General features: G+C 40.1%; 1 long non-coding RNA gene across 1 annotated transcript; it reads right to left on the bottom strand.

The window, feature by feature from the left end:
- Nucleotides 1-6,017: 6,017 nt before the first annotated feature.
- Nucleotides 6,018-6,957, bottom strand: LOC114142583 (uncharacterized). The gene is made up of 3 exons (XR_003595061.1): nucleotides 6,866-6,957; nucleotides 6,734-6,800; nucleotides 6,018-6,374 (listed from the first exon to the last, which is right to left on the bottom strand). It is a non-coding gene; the product is annotated as an uncharacterized LOC114142583 (long non-coding RNA).
- Nucleotides 6,958-7,181: the final 224 nt, after the last annotated feature.

Genomic DNA, 7,181 nt, shown 5'->3' on the forward strand with positions numbered 1-7,181 from the left:
GAGTTAGTGAAGACAATTTTGTTGGGGAAGTTCAAGCATTAGAATGGGGAAGAAAAGGGATTAGAGAGACTTTGAACTTGGCCTGGTTGTTTGAGTCAGGCTGGTTTGGGTGTTTTAAGAACGCTACATCCAGCAAGCATTCAAACAATTTCTAACTAGATTCATGAACATGAAAGTTCATCGTGTTCCACTAGTCTCCACAATCACAACATCTCAACCCAACAGGGCAGCTTGGGGAACTCTGCATCATGGATGTAAAGTAGTTATGATGTTCATCATGCCAATCGCTTCAGACATCTACCTTATAAAGTAGCTGGTGAGTGTAGATGGGCAGGTAGCAATATTGTAAGGCAGTACTTCAGTCTGAAAGCTCTCATGCTGTGTAAATAGAATACAGGATCTCTGTCAGCTGAATATACAAACATCCATGAAGTTTGTAGCACATCTAAACTAATTTTTCTCATTGTACTACCATTAACAGCCTTGCTTTTCAAAAGATTTTCTTTTCTCTCCTAGGTCTGTTGCCAGAATCTACAGCTAAGCTTCAATTTTATTCCGACTACACAGGAGTTTGTCCAGGGGCGGCTAAAGCTTATCCATATTTAAGGCCTGGAACTCACTGGAAGGGCTTAGCCCCAGGCACACGAACATCTTGGCCACATATATATACAGGAGGCAGCGCCGTCCAAGAAGCTGCTGTTGACCATTTATTTATGAAGTCAAAGCTCTGTGGCAACACGCTATCCACTCTGAAACAACTTAAAGCGGTTACATCCAGGCTGAATATTTCATCTCTGAATCGCAGCTCTTTTTGAGTCCTCTTCAAGGTAAGAATGGAAGGTAGTGATGCAGGGCAGGTGAAGAAAGAGAGGGGCCACTGCAGGTGATGCAAGACCCCTCTCTGACCCGGTCAAAAACAGGTGGGGCTGTAGAAACGAAAGGGAAAAATAAAGGGAGGGAGAGAGGGTGCCACTTACAGGGCTCCTCAAGGTTAGAAGAAGGAGAGGCTTAGTATTCTCTTTATGTGTCTCGTCTTGAGCGAGGACTGACTCACACTCACTCCCATCACTGCCATCTCTGAAAACAAACTGAGAAAAAAATATGGTAAAGTGAAAAATAGGACCATAGAAAACGGAACGTTGTTTTGCATAAATATGACAACACCCTGACTTCCTCCAGAACATGTGGAGGGACACAGTCCATTGAGAAGCCTCGATTAAAAACCTGGCATCCTCACTGTAAATGCTAATGGACACAAGGCAGCAAAAAAAAATCTAACAAACACAAAGTCCTTCTTCCTTCCTGCACAGTCTCCACTTTGCTCTCTTTCATTTTGATCTCTCTTTCCACGAGAAGAGAAGCTGCTGGCAGGTGGCTGTGTGCAAAGATATTGAGGTCTATGAAATATTTACCAAAGCAATAATGACTCCCTGGACAGAGTGAGCAGGAGAAGAAGGCAAGAGGAGGAGAGGGAGGCGGGCGGGTGGGTGGGAGCAAAGCAAGAGATGGAAAGAGAAGAGGGGCTACCTCCTTTATTTATTTAAACAGCAAAATGACAAAGGAAACATTTTAATTTGAGAATATTACCTGGTTTTGACATAAACATCAGATGCACTACTATTCAAAATTTGGGATGAAAAAATTTGAAAAGACATTAAATGAACTTTAAAAATTTTAAACAGGAACATAGTGCCTTTCAAAGTTACTTTTTTACGTTTTGCAACAAGCTTCAAACTACTTTGCCTAGAATTTACGTTCAAATTCTAGGTATGGATCCACCTTTGTGTTGTGCACAGTCGTACATAACTGCAAATTGAACATAGGACAAATATAATGTAGGATGTATGTATTTTGCCCCTTATGATACAAATAGGTTCAAGTTCAAATCAGTTGAACTTGAACTAATCTTAAGCTAATTGTCTTCCACCTGTGTGTGTAAATGCAGTTCTGTGAAGACCTCAGACATTTGTTGGAGAATATATGCGGACGAACCTCATCATAAGGACAAAGGTGAAGCGCAAGTAATTCTAGGAGATTGTTGTGTGTGTTGCAACAGGTTTGGTGATTAAAACAATATCCAAAGCTGTTCTATCCTTTATCCTAATAGGGTTTAGCATAACTGCAAACCTGGCCATCCACTTGTGATGATAAGTACAGAAATGAGAGCACTAATCAGAGAAGCAGCTAACAGACAGGGACATGGTAACTCTGGAGGAGCTGGAGAGATCCAGAGCTCAAGTGAAAGAATCTGTGTCACAGCAGCATCAAACTGTGGGGGTGCATTTCCTCAGTGGGCAGAGAAAGACCTGCCACAGTTGACAGAAAGATGAATGCAGCAAAATAAAGGATTTGAAACTATGGGACATGATCACTTTTGTTGGCCTTGTCCTAGTTCAAACTTAGATCTAAACAAGAATTTTCAGCAATACCTGAAAATATTTGTAAACAGATGCTTTGCATCCAACTTGATTTTGCTTTAACAATTTTAAAAAGCAGTGCTGGCAAAGATGTCAGCCTCCTGATGTACAAAGCCTTCAGACACATAGTCAACAACAACAAGTCTTGGAATTGCCATGAAATGAGCTGTTCTCCTGAGTCAGTAGTCAGAGAAATAAGGAAACGTGCCACACTTTTCAGATGTGTAAACATCTCGTGTGTCAGTATTTTTGCTATAGGCAGTGTTTCTGTGTCTGTTGGTATGCAAAAAGCAGATTGATTAAACACACAGCATATTGACTCATAAAAAATTTATACAGAGACACAACTAAAAGACCTTGAATCATTTGCAAGTACAAACTCGGGAGGAGAAGCGTACAATAATCTATTCTTGTAATACTACCTCTCCAAGGCTGTTGAAAAGTTAAACTTCTAGGACGGGCACTCCTGCTGCGAGTCTTTAAAGCAGAGGGCCTCCTCTTGTTTGCAGAGAGGACTCGGCACCACACTGTGGGCCGGTTTGATCCGGACAGCCAGCAGAGGCTGCTTTAGAAAAAGTCAGGGGGAAGGAAACCCTACTGAAACACCAGTGTTTTCCCTTCATAGCGGTACCAGGATGTTGGGGTGGCTCAGAACAACAGTGAGTTCTCTAACCTGAGACTCAGGATTGAGGATGGAAGGAAGGGCTGCCTCAGCACTGCAGAGGTAGGGGGTCAGTTTGGATGTGTCTGCAATGGGAGAGAGGTGCAGATGGAGAGCAGGGGTTGGGACAAACAGACATGAACCCTTGCTCTGTTTTAACTGTGTGTAATATTGCTACAATCCTGGAAGACGTAGAGTTTTAAATATGGGCAAGAAGTCTATAAATTTAATTAAATTCCAGAAGATATTCAGAGCTGCACTTAAAAAATAATGATTGCATCTCCCACATTATGATAATTTGCATCACTGTCTTGTGGCAGTGTGCTAGCAGGGAGCTCTGCTGCATGTAAGAATGGAAGATTTATGTCAGAGTGTGAGTATATACCCAAAACATGACACTCCCTTTGTACTCCCTGAAGCGAGAGGCTACACTTCCTGATCAGCAAGCCTGACACACTGGACAGCTGACCTCTGACCCCTCATTTCACCTGAGCCACCGAGTGACCCCAGAGCCCATTCTCCAGCTCCTGCAGGGTCGCTCGGGTCACAGTTGACACAGCAGTACTGTGTTATGCTGAGCTTGGAGAGCCTCCTCACATCAGCAGCACGCCTTCACTCAGGAAATCAGTGTCAGACCAAATGGATGCTCTGTCTGTACGCAGGAATGTGTTTGTGTGCATCTGCTTTGTGAATATTGCCATTTTTTTTTTGCTCCTTCACCCATTGCAGTGGACACATTGTTTCGCTTTTTACTTCCTCAACTGCTTTTCCCTTCAGTCACTTGAAGATACATGTTTTAAATTATAGATCTGTATCTGTAATCATTAATTGATGATTGAATATTAATAAATGTTAAACTTTAAGTCTTAACTTGTATTCAATAGAATAATTATGTGTTTAAAATGTAAAAACAACTTTAGCAAGAAGTGGAATTTATAGATATATTTGTTATATCGATTATGTTTCTTTAAAGTAAACATATTTTTATGTGAATAAAACATAACTACATTCATCAATAGGATCAGTTTTTGTTTTAAGATCCTTAAATGAAGTGTAATTATTTTGACTTAATACTTTACAAATCTTAATCTTGCAAATATACTGAAATCTGATTATTTTCTGTGAAAAAAAATCATTCATTGGAAAAAAAAAAGGATTAACCATTCAGCAATAAAAAAAAAACAACAAAAACACAAAGTTTAACATAACAGCTCTACAACATCTTTATTGAAACAAAGACTAATTTATTCCCCAACATATACAGCAGAAAGTCTGATCGAAAACCTGGATGGAAATAATTGTGTCATTTATGATACTTGCTTTATGGGTGCTTTTTTTTAAATGAGCCCCTCTATATGAACTGTAATTGATCACTAAAACAGAGTGTGGTGAGGCAAAGCTTATGGCCCACGTCTTGACAAATGACTAGACATGACCCTAAAAGCTGACCTGCACCCTACATGAGAGGAAAAAACAACAACACAACAGTGAGGACACGAGTGGAGAAAAATCCATGCAGGCGGAGCGAAGACGCATTTCGTTTGATGAGGGATATTGAACACCAGGAAGACCAGCAGGCAATTACAATGATTGGAGTTCTGTGCCTTGTGCAAAGCACAAGGCAGAGATTGTGAGGAGGAAGAAAGTCCACACCTTCTTGTTCCTGTGTCTGCAGGGGCCTGACGCTTATTAGCATGCATGCTTTTACAGGCCTGGCCGAAGCAGTCAATGCACTCCACTTTATTTATTAGTAAATAGAGACAGATGGTGATGAGGGGTCGTATTGACTACCCATAGCCTTTTAAACAGTAATCAATAGCAGGGGTGGAGCACTGAGACGGGGGGGCATTAACTCAAATGAGCCACGACTGCCGGATTTTGTCACACACCGAGCAGTATACTGACTCTATTAACTGTCACGGCAGCACAAAAATGTAATTCACAGTTGACTTACAGGACCTGACGGGTGTCAACATATTTATAAGAGGATGCAATGCACTATTGATCCCATTGATTAGCTGAGCAGGCATGTCGCCGGTTTTATTTTGGTGGCAGAACACCATTAGAAGTAGCAGGGGCCTCAACTAAACTGCAGCCTGGATCAATGTGGAGATGTGTTGAGGCTGTATGTGACAAGCTGAGCCTGACTGATGTACACACCAGCACAGTTTATCTGTAAGAGGGGGAGGAGAAAAGACAGCATAGCAGATTTGTTTTACTGGTGTAAAGTGTTAGTCACCTAGTTAAAATGTACCCTTAAAATAATAATAATTAAAAAAAAGCATCTGTGTAAGTCACTGAGGGATGTCACAGAGGACTTGGTTTACAGAAGCAGTGCAGGTTGTACTGTATCTGAGAACAGGTTCATTGTCTCCAAAAAACACATAGAAAGTATTTGTGAAGACAACCAGGATGGACTGGCGTGATCAGGTGTGATTTTTAAGCACCGGCTACGTATCTGGGCGAAATCTCCAAAACTGACCCATAATCCACCATAGCTGAATGGGCGCGACAACAAAGCAGATTTGAATTAAGAGAGTTCCAGTTGAACCAGATAGCTTTACTATGCCTACAGGTGCAGCAATTTCTGTACAACCACCATGAGTTCAGAGAAGTTCAAAGATCCTTAACTTATGTCCATAATATGAATCATCTTCTCCGCCACTTACCAAAGGTGCTCTGATAGATTGAGAGCTGGTGACTCTGAGAGGCCAAAGAAATACAGTAAATTCTTTGTTATATATTGCAGATGGTCAAAGCGTTGTGATATTGTAACATTTATGAAGCTGCAGTCACGCTAAAATGAGACTATAACTGTTTAAAGTAAGGGGCAATATATCTGAAAACCTAAAGATACGATTCCGAGAGGGCCAGAGTTGTATTAAAACACCAGACACAGAAAAGTAGTGCAGAGGGTGGTTTATATTATAGTTGGGAAAATGATTTACAATATATACAGGATAAGCTTTCATCACTAGATAACTGGTTTAATTTTACATTAACCACACACATTTCCAATAAGTTGACGATCAAATTCTTTAAAAAATGTCCATATGCTAATAAAGATCCTGACTATAACAAGCAGTAAAAGTCCAGTTCTGTTTCACCAGTAACCAGTCCAGGAATCAAAAGACTGAGTCAGTCTCTAGCAGGTTTAGATGTTGAGCATTCCTTTGGATGTGGTGGAACAGACTACAATTCCTCCTGCCACATAAAAGGAGATCCAACAGATCAACTACAAGGTTCTTTGGGCCAGAGGCCTAGTAGTAGCTCACTATTAAAAAGGGGCCTGGTCTCTGTAAGCAGGACCAAGATTAAGTCAATTTCCTCTTAATATTAGTCAATATGAAGTCATCATTAATACCATAAACATGTTCTTCTTTTAAATTAATATAATTAATAGATAAAAAATATATACAGTATATATATGTACAGGATTCCTTCACTAGTTATCTTAACCCAGTATAATGACAATAATTCATATAGAGTACTCTTCATCTTCATTAATATTCTAGAATAACTGAATGTTAATATTGCACCATCAGACAATATAAAAACATCTCTTTCATCAAACAGTGTTGAACACATTAGCAGTCTTAACATAGCATGCTAATGTTAGCATTAGCATGCACCAAACAATGAAATAAACACTCACCAGTTTTTTTCTTCCTGTTTGTAAGCCCATCAAACCTAATCTTTCAAAGATTAGAGGCATCCAGAAACTGAAAGGCATATCAGTAAGAATATCATAATGAAAAATGAAAAACAACATATAAATTTAGCCCACCTGCAGCAGCCAGGCCTGAACTTCCCTGTCCACAACATGCTCTCCCAGACCAAACACTGGGCTCCGCCCCACTTTTAAAAACTCAAATCCTGCTACATCTTGCAAGATTTCATACTTAGTTCACAAATGGTGGATGGCAGGATAAAATAGACAAAGGGAGACATAACCTTACTTATTAAAAATATTTGGATTACCCCAAATAACCTGGGTTACAATATGCTGCATTATTCTGCTGATGGAGTGAAGTCATAAGAGGGAGGAATATGGTTAGCAACATTACTCACTGTACAATACTCACTAGATTCATGTTGTTAAT

This window comes from Xiphophorus couchianus, chromosome 4 (assembly GCF_001444195.1).
Source record: "Xiphophorus couchianus chromosome 4, X_couchianus-1.0, whole genome shotgun sequence".
NCBI lineage: Eukaryota > Metazoa > Chordata > Actinopteri > Cyprinodontiformes > Poeciliidae > Xiphophorus > Xiphophorus couchianus.